This window comes from Vigna unguiculata, chromosome 3 (genome assembly GCF_037176805.1).
Source record: "Vigna unguiculata cultivar grain cowpea cultivar isolate G323 ecotype 2 chromosome 3, ASM3717680v1, whole genome shotgun sequence".
Taxonomy (NCBI): Eukaryota; Viridiplantae; Streptophyta; class Magnoliopsida; order Fabales; family Fabaceae; genus Vigna; species Vigna unguiculata.
In genome coordinates, this window is record NC_140794.1 from 22,806,432 (window position 1) to 22,821,746 (window position 15,315).

The following is a 15,315-nucleotide window of genomic DNA, read 5'->3' on the forward strand; positions in this document are numbered from 1 at the left end:
CTCCTCCTTGATGGTGTGGCAGTGACAGCGGAAGAGCTCCTCCTCGACGGCCGGTGCTTCCACTTCCCACAACAGCGTCTCTCCACGACCGAAACCGAACTCAAACTTTCGCTACCCACGACGGCGAGCTTCCGCAGCGAGACTCAGGCGATGAACCTCATGACAGATGACGGTGGAAGGCAACCATGGCTCCAATCGGACTCGCTGGGGAGTAGAGAAGGCACGACAATTGATTGGCACAATGGGCGGCAGTGGGTTTCATTTTCATGGGCACGACGAGAACAGAGAATAGAAGAGAGAACTGAGAAGAAAATTGGAAAATTAAAACTGGAAAGAGGAAATCACAATTCTTAATTTTGATTTCATCGACAACATTACTAACGGTGCAGATCTGTCGGTAAATTCGTTGGAGTACTAAAAGAAAGACATTACTGACAGCCTAGATTCGTCGATAAATTAACAAGTAAACATTCATCGGTAAAGTCGTCGGTAAACACATCCAACAATTTCATCCTTTATGTTACTGACAGATTTTGTCCATCGGTAAATTCAACATATGCATTCGTTGGTAATTATGTCGATAATGATCAATTACCGACAAATCGTAATTCGTTGCAACATATTTGTCGGTAATTATCATTGTTCTGGTAGTGATGATAAGTAATATAATGGTTGTAGATTGATAATTGATTTTTTTAGGCATCTTCTTCTTATAAAAGATATAACATGTGTTAATTAATCAATCATATATTTTATAACATTACATAGTTAAATTTTTAGAAAAAAAGATTTGAAATTGTATAAATATGTTGGAAAGAAGTCTCGCGATAACAATATGGTAGGAGGTTAGTCTTGTTCCTCATTTTCGCTTTTAAGATTTCAACACATTCACCAAAGGGCTTCTGTTGAATTGATGTTAAGGAAAATTGAAAAAACTATACCCTTCAAATATACAATATATTGATATTTATTAATGTTGGAAATGACATATCAGGTGAAAAGTGTGTTTGATGAGAGCATGTTGAAAATGACACATATCTTTGTGGTTATTTATTTCTAATATTGTTCTATATTGAATTTGATAAGGCTAATGAACTAAGAAGATAACAAAAATCTTTTTCCTTGATTCAAGTGTAAAAATTGGTCTTGTAAAGATCTTGGAAAAAAATATACATATAGGATACTAATGTCATCCCTATAAGAGAAAAAGATTACTATAAGATTTACGTCACCTTTCTTTAATTTCAACCCCCTCCATGATCTTAGCCTCGTGTTTTAAACAAAAAAAAAAAATCACAGACCCAACATCACACACTACACCATTCCCAGATAACAATCTATCAATCCAAAAAAACAAAAAAAAAATACAAAGACTCCTATGTTACAACTCAACACCATTCACCTGCAAAAGCCATCACAGATCCATCACCTCAACGAAAAATCACCAACAACAATTCAATCATCTTCATTCCACCATCCTTATTACTCTAAAAAGAACAAACACACAGTAAACCACAAAGAATGAATGGTTCATTTGTTCATCAATAACACATAGTAGCTAAGTTTCGAATGTAGTGACTGCATAATAAATGTTTGCCAGAGAGAGAAACCAACTAAGGAACAAACCCTCACACAGGGGTCACACCATTAAGGCACTGGTGGTGGAGGCGAGATTAGTTAAGACAAAGAAGCTCTTGCATTTTGAAAGAAAATGAGAGATCCGCCTTTTCGAATCCTTTGAAAGTTTAGGATTATTATTATTATGGATTTGTAATCAATATCGATATCAATATTATATACAAATGTCAATCTATAACCAACAACTTTTTAATATAAGGTTAAAATATTCACATGGTTCTTATTTTCATTCAGTTTTGTCATTTTAGTCATAAAATTGTTTTCTATTAAGTCATGTCTTAATTATTATCAAATTTTGTTTAATTTGATCATTTTTTGTTAACGCCATTTAAATAATTAATGGTAATGAACAATGATGGTCACGTGTCGTTTCATGGTTTTTTGTTTTATTTTAACTTTTAAAAAAAATTCCATGTGTTAACCTAGTAACATGCCACATGTCATAATCAATGTTTTATATTCAATTTGGTTTGTATCTATAACAATGTATAAAGATATATCATCTTTTGTATCCACATTTCATTATGCCAATTTTACCCTTAATTATTTTAAAACTTAATTATTTTATAAATAGTTTATCTTTAATCGTTGTTCTAAAAGTCTTTTTTGTCTTTAACAATTATTTTAAAAACTTTTTTTGCGTATATATTTTATTTTTCTAATTTTAAATTTAACAACTATTTTAAAAAATAATTATATATTTTTAATTGATCTTAACTCAAATTTTTGTGAAAATTAAAAAATATGAATACGGTAAAACCCACTATTTTTTTTGCCCTAAAAGTTTAAGGGTCTAGTCTAATTTGTTAGGCCTAAAGCTGGCCCATAGGGTTCCCAAAACCCTTAAATCAGTCCTAACCCTCTCATTCTACCACTTTTCAGAAAAATAGGTCCCTTTCCCCACCCCACCCCCCTCTTAGAACTGCAACAGCAAGCTCTGCTAGGGTTTGGTTTCTACTTCTTTGTCAAGCTAGCTCAACCCATTTCTACTTCACCTCACAAATATGCTCCTGGAGTTGTAGTTCTCGCTGGCTTGGGTTTCGTCTTTGGCTTGCATTTTCCAAGTAAGGGAAGCTAGAACTTTTAAATGTTTTTCGAATCATATGATTGTTTGGGTGTTTAAATCGTATTTTATGTGTTGATTGGTGCTTGTGATGAAATGAAAATACACTATGCATTGTTCTGGATGAACTCCTGTTTTTGCCTGCGTGAACAGTGGAGAGAATTTGGTATTCTCGCCCAAACGAGTGGGTCTCGCCTAAGCGAGAGTATCAGGAACCCTCCCAAGTATTTAGCCCTCGTTGTCGCTCAGGCAAAGAGCTCACGTTTTTAGCGAGGGGTCATCTTGCTCAGGCGAGGAGGTCTCGCCTAAGCGAGAACACACGAGAACCTCATTGTTCCACTGCTCGAGTTCTCACATAGGCAAAGGGAGCTCGCTTGAGCGAGGGCTTCTAGCTTGAGCGAGAATTGGACAGGGATGTGCTCGGGTGCTTTTTTCTCCTCTGTTTTGGTTGATGGCCACATGTTTGATTGAGTTACTCTATGAAAGCATGAATTGGGTGAATATGAATGTATTAAATGGTTTATAGGCTGAAATTGATGAGTTTGGTATGATTATGCGTATGAAACATGATTGGATGGTTGGTTATATGTTGGCATGAGATTGATATGCATGATAACTCTATGGTTGGTTGGTGAAGCATGGCTATGGTATGGTTATGATGTAATTCCAGGAATCATTTGGTAAGATTCATGGTGGTGCTTTGTGTAATGGACGTAATTCCATGACCCTCGTGGTGAGAGCTCATGGTGGTGCCTCATATAATGGACATAATTCCATGACCCTCGTGGTTAGAGCTCATGGTGGTGCCTCAAGTAATGGACGTAATTCCATGACCCTCGTGGTGAGAGTTCATGGTGGTGCCTCATACAATGGACGTAATTCTATGACCTTCTTGGTGAGAACTCATGGTGGTGCCTCAGGTAATAGACGTAATTTCATGAACCTCTTAGTAAGGTTTTGTGGTGGTGCCTCAGTATATAATTAAGTAAGGATTCAAGTAAGGATTGCATCCTAAAACTCTCTAAAGAGTCAGTTAGTCTCATGTAAAGTATACTGACTCGAGTGGTGAGAGTAGCAGGAGGCCCTAGTCTTTAGCAGGATAATGACCTTAGATGTTTGAAGGCTAACCTTGTGCATGGTAGGGTGAAACTCATTGGCAATCGCTCTGTAGAGCAGTAGAGGCCACCATAAGTGCAAGCATCTAGTGAATCTGACTGATTATATGTATCCATATAATGGAATCTTAGAGTCTTGCTTGGTTGCTATCACATGCTTGGTTGACTCATGTATTCTTGACTTTTAAATTGCATGCTTAATTATATGATAAAACCTTTTTACTTTAGCTTACCCTTTCTATTTGCTTGTGTGTTTTGTGTGTGATTTTCTCCTTTTGCAATGATCATCAATTTATTTATGTGAGCAGATGTGGAAACCCCTAGTGATCATCAAGGTGATGGAAACTCCGCTACGTAGCTATCCTTGGGTTGGATTCCCTACTCCGAGTACTCTTTAAGGTTGTGGCATGTGTATTGTCCTTGCTCTATGACCATATATTTTTGGATAGTTGTCAAAACGTTTATTCTTGTCCTTCTTTTGTTAATGACATCGTGGTGTGCCTTAGTTTTATCTCTGTGTATTTTGGATAATTGTAAGGAGTGACACTCATACTCCATGACAATGCTCTTTACGTTATATCCTATGTGATGTTACATTTAAATTAATCGTAATTATTAAATGGGACGTTAAGCATTATTAGGCCTGTGTTTTCTCTAGTATTTGTTATTTTTATTCAATTTAGTCTCAATTTTGTTTATAATTGAGCAATTTTGTCCCTCTCGAAATTGAATTCAAATTTAATTTTTATATAAAAGTTATAATGATGTTTTTATTGAAATTCACATTTTTATTAAATATTTTTTGTTTAAAGTTACAATTAGTTTAAAATTAGAACGAAAATTTTAAGGATGAAAATTAACACCATTGATCTAAAATTTTGAAATTAGTCATCATTCTTAACATTTTCATTCTAATTTTAAACTAATTATAACCCTCAACCAAAATATTTTATAAAAATGTGAATTTAAATAAAAACATCATTATAAACATTTGTATAAAAATTAAATTTTGTCTCAATTTGGAGAGAGACAAAAATGCTCCATGTTAGAAAACAATTCAGACTAAATTAAACAAAATAAAAAATATAGGGACCAAATTCAATATAATATATTGACTTTGACATGTGACACACCGTTGGATTGACACATGACACGCTCTTGGATTGATACATAAACACTTTTTCAAAAATTAAAACAAAAAATTAAGAAAATTAAAAACATTAAAAAAACTGAATAACTATAATAACAAAACTGAATGAAAATAGGACCAAATGTATATTCTAACCTTAATATAATGGTAACCAAGTTTCGAGAATATGGTAAAATATTTAAAATTCAGAATATATGGTAACAAACTTTGAATTTAAAATTCAAACTAGTAAAATATTAGTAAAAATATGATATTAAAGTTTAAATTTAAAATTCAATATAAAAAAACTATAAAAAAAAATCAAGCCTTTTAATGAATTTTTTAATGCTTTTGAACAAGTATTATACTTTTTACCTTTCAAAAAAGCTTAAACAATATTTTAAAAAATAATTTCGATAACATAAACATTAATGTATTATTACAAAGTAAAAATTACAAATTCTTAAAAATTTTAAAGATATAAAAATCACTAATAATTTTAATTTAATTTTTTTCCTAAAATAAAAATACATATTGCCAAATTTGAAATTTGAAATATATTATAATAAAGTTTGAATTTGAAGTTCAAAATTACAAAAACAAAATACAAAAGTATGGTAATAGTTTAAATTTAAAATTTAAAATCCAAAGTAACTCTTAGAAATGACTCCAATAGAAGAGTCCACCAAACATCTAACATTTGTATCTAACATTTGTATTTTTACTAAGTCTATTCTTTATATTTTTCTTCATGGTCTATCTCCTGTTATTTTAGACCTTTTACTATTTATATTTTTTTGCATCGTTTTACATTTGTATTTTAAGAGACTCTATTCTTACATTTATATGATGGCCTATCATTTGTAGTTTTGTATCGTCTACTCTTCATAATCTTTATATCGTATAACCTTTATATTTTTAGAGAATTTACTCAACAATTTTTGTATTGTTCATCATTTTTATTGTTAAAGAATCTATTATTTACATTTTTCTACACTAAATATTTATTTAAAATTGAATTTGATTTCTTAATTTTGTTTACCTCAATCTTAATATATTGTTTAAAATAATTATACTCAATACATTTTATTAAAAATATATAAAAAATAACTTAAATACATTTTCATTTAAAAAATAATTAAAAGATTATTATTTTATTTTATAAAATAAAATACTTATATTAAATTTAGTTATATCTTTATAATTTTAAATTAATTTAATAAATATATTATAATTTTTAAAATTCCGTGCACGTTACAAATAATGGTCAAAGAAAGAGAGTATTTGGAAAGGAGAAAACGGGACCGTTAAAGGAATCTGGAGTGGAGGTGAAATAAACGTTGGTTCTGAAGCATCACGTGCCTAAAACATGGCTATGTACTTAACACTTAAAAACAGACAAAAAAGGTCCAATCAAAGAGTGACACATGGCACCTAGTGAATGAAAAGGAAAATGTCTAGCTGTGTGTGAGGATACTTATGATGCGCCGTTACTTCAATTTAGGTCACGTATTCATGTATGATACTTTAAGATACTTTATCAATACTTATCAATGAGATATATAATTTATAAAGTCATAGTACACTACAAGAAAATATTTGAACAATAACCAATTTTATAAAAAATAATAATTAGTCACTATATAGTGACCAATTTAAGGACTAAAAATTATTGCCAACTAAAATAGTTCTACAAAATTATAATTGGTCTCTAAATTGATAATTAAAATATTATTCATTATGAATTGGTTTCTAAATTGGTTTTGACTACCAAAATAATTGGTTTCTAAATTAGGCAATAACATTAGCTACCAAGATTTTGGCTACCAAAATAATTGATCTTTAAATTGGTTTCTAATTAGGAAATTGATCTCTAACCTATTTTTGGTTACTAAAATTGGTCATTTTTTAAGAATTTTCTTGTAGTGGTACTTTCATGATGACAATAATTTATATTTTTTATGTGGATAACTTTAGTACATATAGTTTTAATTTGGATTCACACAATAACAATCATATATTTATTATGTTTTTAAGAATTATTGTACATTTTTCAATATTCATATATCACTATCGTATCCTATGATTTTTAAAATAAATGTATCGATGTATCAGTGTCGTGTCTGATACACGTATCATATTTGTGCATCATAGGTAGATACTAAAACATTTAGTTGTTAGCCGTTTTGGATAGAATGGTGAAGATGGGTGGTGGAAGTAAACCAATGAAACGAAGTGGGCCAGAAAGAAAATGAATATGAAAATAAAGGGTCTTTCTTCCTCCAACCCCAATTTTTCTTCCAGCACCCCCAAGTTTTGTTGCACAGACCATAATATCCCTACAAACAGTATATATAAATTATTATATAAATAGGTAAGCAGTAACCTTTATTTACTGTGCTCAATAACTTTCACCTTCTTAAACATGCACCTTTGATGCTTTTCACCCCACTTAAACTCATCCACCACTTAAGTTGCTTGTTTTTCTCTCTTATTAGAGATGTTCCTCAAGAATCTTGTTTCTTTCTTCTTTCTTCTTCTTCTTCAACAATCTTGTTCATCTATTCGGATCAGCTTTGCTCCATTTTCTCTCTTTCTCCCTATTGTTCAAGTTCACCGATTCCAGGTAACATTTTCATTTCAATTTTAAGAGCATTTTTTTATTTTTTGAGTGATTGGGGTGTAGTTGTGTAGTATATCTTCGGTAAGTGTTCACCGATTTCACAAAAGAATGAAAATCGACACTATCGGATTTTGAAAGTTGATGAAGACATATTATAAAATTCATTCGGCCTAAACCCGTGTATACTAGAATATGAAATTCGTCCATACTGGATCCTAAAAGTCGTAGCCATCGAATTTTGAAAACCGGGAAGGAAGGGGTGTAGCATCATCAATCATGTTTCGGATTCTGAAAACTGGCCCATCGCGACATTGTCTTAGTTCAGTGGCCTTTGTCGGGTCCACCCCTAACAACTCAATTAGTAGTGCCAGAACAACAACATTATCTAGAGGGACAGTGGGACAAAATTTTCTCATTATAAGTATAATCAAGTGTCACACCCATCTCACCAAAGGCAGATATCAGCCTAGCATACTCATATGATATGTCACAAAGATGCATTAATCCAAAATTCACAACAAACTCCTCAACATTAAGGTGATAAACTCCTAATTTATTATATTTTTTTACCATAGTAAATCAATTTTAACTCCCCTCGGTCCTAGACAAAAGACTTACACATCAAACCATATAAATTAAAAACACATATCATTAAAAAAAGAAAAAAAAAACTTCAACAACAATACTAACCTTGCCTTGCCATAGTAAAAATGTTAAGAACTCTCTCCTTGAACTTGGTTAGATCTCTCTCCTCGAATTGTATGAGCATCGCGAGTTCTTCCCATATCTGCAAAAGAAAACTTATGAATTAAAATATACCAACAAAGATAAACAAAAAAAAAGAAACCCATTTTGAAATGTGTAGGACCAAACCGACTTTCGAAAGTTAGCGAAATCGCATCGTAAAAATTGGTAGAAACAAACTGGATTACAGAAACCAGTAGTCTTGCATTCTAAAAGCTGGGGAACAAAATCTAGCTTACGAAAATCGTTATTAACACATCCTATAAGTTGGTGAATACAAACCGGCTTACGAAAGCCGGTGTTACTAAATCCTACAAGCCGGAACATACCAGCTTATGAAAACTAGTACTGCTAGTTCCTATAAGCCTAAATGAAAAATGTTTACGAAAACCGGTGGTTCCACCATCTATAAGCTAATGAAGACGAGTTTCGCTCTCCAAACTCAAAACGCGAAAATATAACAGCTTAAAAACTAGATCTCACCATCTCTTAAGACATCCAAAACCCCAAATAACCCTAAACCACTTAACAAAGAAGAATTTACCTTCGCCAAAATGAAACCAGTGACGATAAGGCTCCTCCGCTTCTCATAATAATGAAAGAAAGTGATGGAGATGTGAGAAAGGGGGTGAGGAAATTAAGACCAGATGAAAAAAAAAAGGTATGTGCACCACACGACTAGGAAAGAAAGATGGTAACAATCATATAGGTTTTTACCCTAGTCAACGGTCAAACTTCAGTCAAATTTTAAGGATAATATGGGAAATATGAAAACTTAGAGGTGTAGGAAGAAAAGTTAGGGGTGTAGGAAGAAAATCCTAAAATAAAATATGAAAGTTGTAAAATGCAAAATGGTATGGAAATATGTAAAAAGGACATGTAAAGGTGATTTCAGTTTCGAACTCGTTTATTTTTTTTTATCTATATTATCCATTTTTCTAAAAATTAGTAATTTTCTAAAATTAAAATATCAAAAAAAATTTAATTTTTTTTAAGAAACTTTTGTTTAAACTCCTTATTTTTATCATTTTTTTAATTTTTTGAAAATAAAAATTTTACTCGCCCAAACAAATTTGGGTGTTGGCACATAAAGTACATTAAACACTATTTTATGGCAATGATCAACAAACGATATTGAGAAGAAGAAGAAAAAAAAAAGACAAACTAGTGAGTTAAAAGATACTCAATGGATAGAAAAGTGTTTACAACGATCATCTCTTATGATGTCATAAAAACTCTTTTTAGAAGAAGATGAGAGAGGAGAGCGACCATCTTGCAAGTTTCATCTCTTATTCAAATTTTGTGTCCTAAAATATTTTATGAGAACATTGTTTGTGTTCATATCAATAAACTAATTGAGAGAGTCAAACATTTGTACATGTCAAAGGGCATTATTCCCTCTAATGAGCTAAGATGGTCATTTGTTGATCACTCAAGCTTATGCGTCATTATAAGTCATGAGTGACTTGTCAAAAAAAATACTTAGTTGAGCCAAAAGTGACTTGCATAAAAAAATACTCGAATGGAGTTAACAAAGAGTTGTTGGGAGTCAAAAGAATATTTAGGTTAAGACATAAGTGGCTTGTTAAGAGAAAAATTAATTAAGTTATGAATGACTTTATAAAAGAATACTTGATTGAGTCAAGAGTGATTTGGAAAAGAATACTTGTACATAATTTGCAATGTGAGTAAGCTTATGGATTAAGAACTAGTCGTCATTTATGCAATTAAACAAACCAATATATAAATATTGAATATCTCTTATTTTCCTCAAACTTTTACATTGTATGTTATACTTGTGTAACTAACTAAGGAAGGGAAAACGTAAAACTAGATTTGCCAAATCATCTTACTTTTTGCACATGTTCATTCAATATCATATATCATGTGATATTGCTTGCACACAAGATACAACAAAACAATTGCAAAACTTTTTAAAACATAATTCAACATTTTCTTCTTATGTTGTTTCTTGTTTTTCACAATTTGGGACTTGGACTCCTTAATGGAAAAACAATTAGTTGAAAATGAGTTTTTCAAAAGAAAAAAAAAATGGTGATGAATCTGTTGACAAATCGCACTCTTGAAGAAACTTGAAGAAACCGTGTACATGGTCTAACCTCTTAAATCAAAGTCATTTCTAACCTCTTAAATCTAAGTCATTTGTTGTGTAGACTTAAGTCATGTATGACATAAAACAAGCAGTTGGATAGTGGTTTGACAAACTCACCACAACTCTTTTGCACCTTACTTCTTTTACCAACAACAAATGTGATCTTACATTATTTACCTATCAACATGACTCACATCTACATGTTAGTATATGTTCACCAACATCTTTGTATCTCTTATGCAACAACTCACTCAAAAGTTTCATTTAGTTTTTCTCTCAGATAGGTAAGCTTGATTGTTTTTTATGTATTGAAATCAAATATCTTTTCTAAGAATATTCTTGTGATAATATTAAAGTAAATATATTCATTTTGACTAAATCAAAGGTGACCAAAGTTCAGTATACATATCTCCTAATGGTCTCTTCACACAACCTGTCTAAAATCAAAGGTGACCAAAGTCTTGATTTATGTTTTCCACAAAGTCTAGCAATTGATGTCAAATTCTTTTGTCACCCTACATGTGATGTTACTTGGGCATCTATTGTTCTTAATCTTCAAGAAAAATTATTTAAATTCATCTGTTTTAAAATAATTATATACTTCTTCCTTTACTCTGTCATACTCGACAATCAAAGTTAAGTTGATATAACACAACCTTATTTTCAACTCTAAAATAAAGCACAAGAACACTTGATTTATTTTTTTTCGGATTTTGAACTACTTAGAAATAAACTCAATGCGTAAGATTTTGTTTGGAGAAGTATTTTCCCTTGAGTTTGAAAGGTATTAAAGATATAAATGCATAAATGTAATGTTAGTTAATTATTTGTTTTCCTGATGTCATTTGTTTAATAGAAAACTAAATTCTACAAAATCATCATATAGGAAAGTGGCCTGTAAACTTCTTCTGAATACTAATTAATGAGTAGAAGGTGGGTAATGTTTTTGAATACTAATTAATTAGTGAAAAGTAATGTGTAATCTCTAGTTATATTTTGACACTAATCTTTAATATTGAATTTGTATTTATTTTGCTTTGTTTTAAATAAGTATCTTTCTATTTCTTCTCTTATTACCGTTATTAAACAAATTTGATCTAAATTTTTCATTCATTCCTTAACTTTTAGTTCCTATCATTTTAAATTAAACTTATCACATAAATGATAAAAAAAATTCCTGAGAAAAACATATAGAAGAACATCAAAATAAAATAAAATCATGATGTGTATCCCCGATGTTATGGTACTACATGAACACAGGACTTCATGTGTTTAAACGGCATGGAGGACAAAAGATGAATTTAGTCATCTTCCGACACAATCTTGGTATAGAAAAACCAATTTGCTTTATAGATGACCATATTTTCCAAATAATCACATTTTTCACGCTTACAATAATTAAATAATTAATTTTATAAAGTTTGAAAACAAATTTATAAAACCAAATCAGCATAGAATACAGATTAAGAGCTTCGTTTAATCATCAAAACACATTCAAAGACCTTAACTTCAATCCATTCACAAAATAAAAAACCCTGCAAAAAATCAGTTAAAACAATCGATGAAAAGGAAAGAAAAATCGAAAAAATTTAGCGACTTGTTCGAGGCCATAATCAAAACAAAGTGAATCTGATAGGCACGGAGAATCGCAATTGTTTTCGCCAACCTTCAATGCAAGTTTCGTCATTTTTACATAATACACGCACTTGCTCTGCAAATTGGCTTTCTTTTCAACAAAAACTTCCAAAACATAGAATGAGAAGCACTCAAACAGTTGCAGAACGAAAAGAATTAGTATTGAACACAAAAAGCCTTACCCAATTTCAAAGACGGAAGAGAAGGAAGATATGGGCATGAGGAGTGGTGCCACGATTTTATAGATAGCTAAATGGAATGCTAAACCCTAATTTCGTGCTGTGCCGCCGCGATAGTTGTTATAGGAGGCTCAAACCCACTCATTGGGCTTTAATTACTCATTCGCAAGCTTCTTCCTGCACATCCATAATTTCTTCCTACACCTCTAATTTCATCTTCTTTTTATTTTGAATTTCGAAATATGCTTAGATATTCGGGATTATATATTCTTAAATGCGGTATTTTGAATTGTATATTTCAAAATATAAATTTTGTATTTTGGATCGCGCATTTTATCATATAAAATAAAAAATATGTTTTGAATTTTCAAACTTAAAATACATTTTGTTTTTATATTTTAGATTATGAAATTTATTTTGAATTTTATAATTTAGAATACAAATTTTGTTTTCATATTCTAGATTATGAAATTTATAATGTATTTTTTATATGTGTATTTCGGATAGAAGAAAGTGATGAGTGAAGGGTGTCAGTGTAGGTAGAGGAAGAAAGGACTTCGGGAAGAGAGAGGAGTGCGTAGGTATAGAAGAAAGAATATAAGGATAAATAAGACATCTCATAATTCTATGAGAGTGCAAGTTGAAATACATAGAGGTGTAGGAGGAAATTGTACTTATTAGAATCGAATCCATTTACGTATAATACATGATGAGCAAATTCTTTCTCCACCTTATAATTTTTGGGGGCTTCTCCCTGTACCCAATCCTTTTTCCTTGTACCTCCAAAAACTTATTTAATCCTTACTTTGCCCTTCAAAGTAAAAAGTAAAGAGTACATTTTTTTTCTCCTAGATTTAATATAGTACCCACTCATGCGTTCCTTTGACCTAGTTTCCTTTTGTGCGGCAGCAACCCCTTCTCTCTCTTACATATGTCATTTTCCTTTTCTCTCTTCTCTCCCCTCTGATTAATTGGCATTATAGCAGTTGCAGCCTCCGGATGCTTTATTTTGTGTTGTGTTGTGCTTCACATCCTTTCTAGCTTCCTTCCATTCCAATTAAGTTGATCCTTCGTCCACTTAATCATTTGTATATTTTATCTATGTAATCCATGTTTAAATTTGTAAACGAGACGCTGCCTAGTTTGAATATGTTATTTGAAATAGCGGAAGTGAACTTCCGTAACATTTTTTTTCTGAAAAAGACCATTACGGATGTTGACATTCGATCAGGGAGTTGAATTGCGGATGTCGACATCCGGTTCACATGTTTTGAATTATCATTTCTAGATGTGGCAATTAAGTTGGACATTACGGATGTCGATATCCGGTTCTCATGTTTTGAATTATCATTTCCGGATGTGGCAATTAAGTTGGACCATTACATATGTCGGCATTCGGTTCAAGCAATTGAATTGTGGATGGCGACATCTGGTTCACATTTTTTGAACTTTCTTTTGCGGATGTTGCAAGTAAATTGGAATATTACAGATGTTGACATCTGGTTCAAGTAATTGAATTGCGGATGTTGACATCCAATTCATGTTTTTTTAGTTTTCATTATGGATGTGGTACTTAAATTGTTCTATTACGGATGTCGACATTCGATTGAGACAATTGAATTGCAGATGTCGACATTTGGTTCATATGTTTTGAGTTTTAATTCACGGATGTGGCATTGATACTGCACCATTATGGATGTCGACATCCACAATATGATATTAAGTTACGGAGGTCAAGATCTAGTATAGAAATAATAAATGAATATATATATATATATATATATATATATATATATATATATATATAAGAAAATCAAATACGAGTAGAAGGCCAAAATACTTGGTCAACAATTATTAAAAAAAATAAAAATAATGGACCCAAATCGAATGTTGACATCCGGTTTACTAATTAACATCTATGGTTTTCATCAACACAGGATCTCGACATCCAATGTAATGCAAACATTCATTTTCATTCTCCATGTACCCCAATGCTTTTCGTAAAAATATATACAAAATTATAATTAATAAATGAATATTTGTAAAACTAAGAAAATCATATAAGACATATACAAAAATCACAACGCCAAAAATACATAGTAAGCAACTATAAAAAAAAAATTGGACCTAAAAATAAGTGAACTGGATGTCGACATCCGGTTCACTAATTGACATTTGTGCTTTCCATCAAAACTAGATCTCGACATCCGGTGTAAGGGTTGACATCCGTTTTTATTCTCATGTACCCCCAATAAGTGAATTGGAAGTCGACATCTGGTTCACGGGTTGACATCGATGGACTTCACAAACACTGGATCTCGACATCCGGTGAAATGCACAGTTGACATTCGTTTTGTATATCAACCGGAGGTCAACATCGTAATGTAAAAGATACAAACCAGATCTCAGCATCCGGTAGTCACTTTAAGGCATGTGTTTTCTGTTTTATACTACGAATGACCACATCTGTAAATTTTGAGCAGTACTGGATGTTGACATCCGGTATGTTTTTTATAACTTTTTTCTTAACCAAAGGTCCATATTTGGTATTTAATCAAGTTATTTATTTTTTCAACCACTTTCAATGCATCATGAATATAAAAGAAGCCAAAGAATGATTAAATATTGAACATCTTATATCAACAAACAACCAAAAACATGTATATGCATTGTAGAGCGTTAAAAAGATACATGTTGGCGGCAAAAAAACATTCAGGGAACTCGTACCTGATGTGGATGAAGGAAGAGAGAAGAGACACGAGTGCAAAGGACCACAAAAGATTCAAACGGAGGGACCACAACAAAAACTCAAGGGACCATAGCAAGATGAAAGAAGGAAGAGGCAGAGGTTATGTTTTGAAAACGTGAGAAATTGGGAGGTACAAGTTTTAGTGAAGAAACAACGGATAAACAACACATAATAACTTTTTTTTAATTATCTTACCGATCTTGGTTGGTAAAGATATAAATGTAATTGATGAAGGAATTTGAGAGTACATGAGAAAGGATTGGGGTACAAGCAGAAACCCTATAATTTTCATATTTAGCCTATTAGATGCTGAAAAGACTAATCCTA

General features: G+C 31.6%; 1 long non-coding RNA gene and 1 other non-coding gene across 2 annotated transcripts; both read right to left on the reverse strand.

Annotated features, from left to right (window-relative positions):
* Nucleotides 1-1,104: 1,104 nt before the first annotated feature.
* On the reverse strand, nucleotides 1,105-12,351 carry LOC114178434 (uncharacterized). The gene is made up of 3 exons (XR_014993679.1): nucleotides 8,857-12,351; nucleotides 8,259-8,355; nucleotides 1,105-1,487 (listed from the first exon to the last, which is right to left on the reverse strand). It is a non-coding gene; the product is annotated as an uncharacterized LOC114178434 (long non-coding RNA).
* On the reverse strand, nucleotides 12,012-12,137 carry LOC114180059 (small nucleolar RNA snoR86). The gene has a single exon (XR_003603634.1). It is a non-coding gene; the product is annotated as a small nucleolar RNA snoR86 (small nucleolar RNA).
* Nucleotides 12,352-15,315: the final 2,964 nt, after the last annotated feature.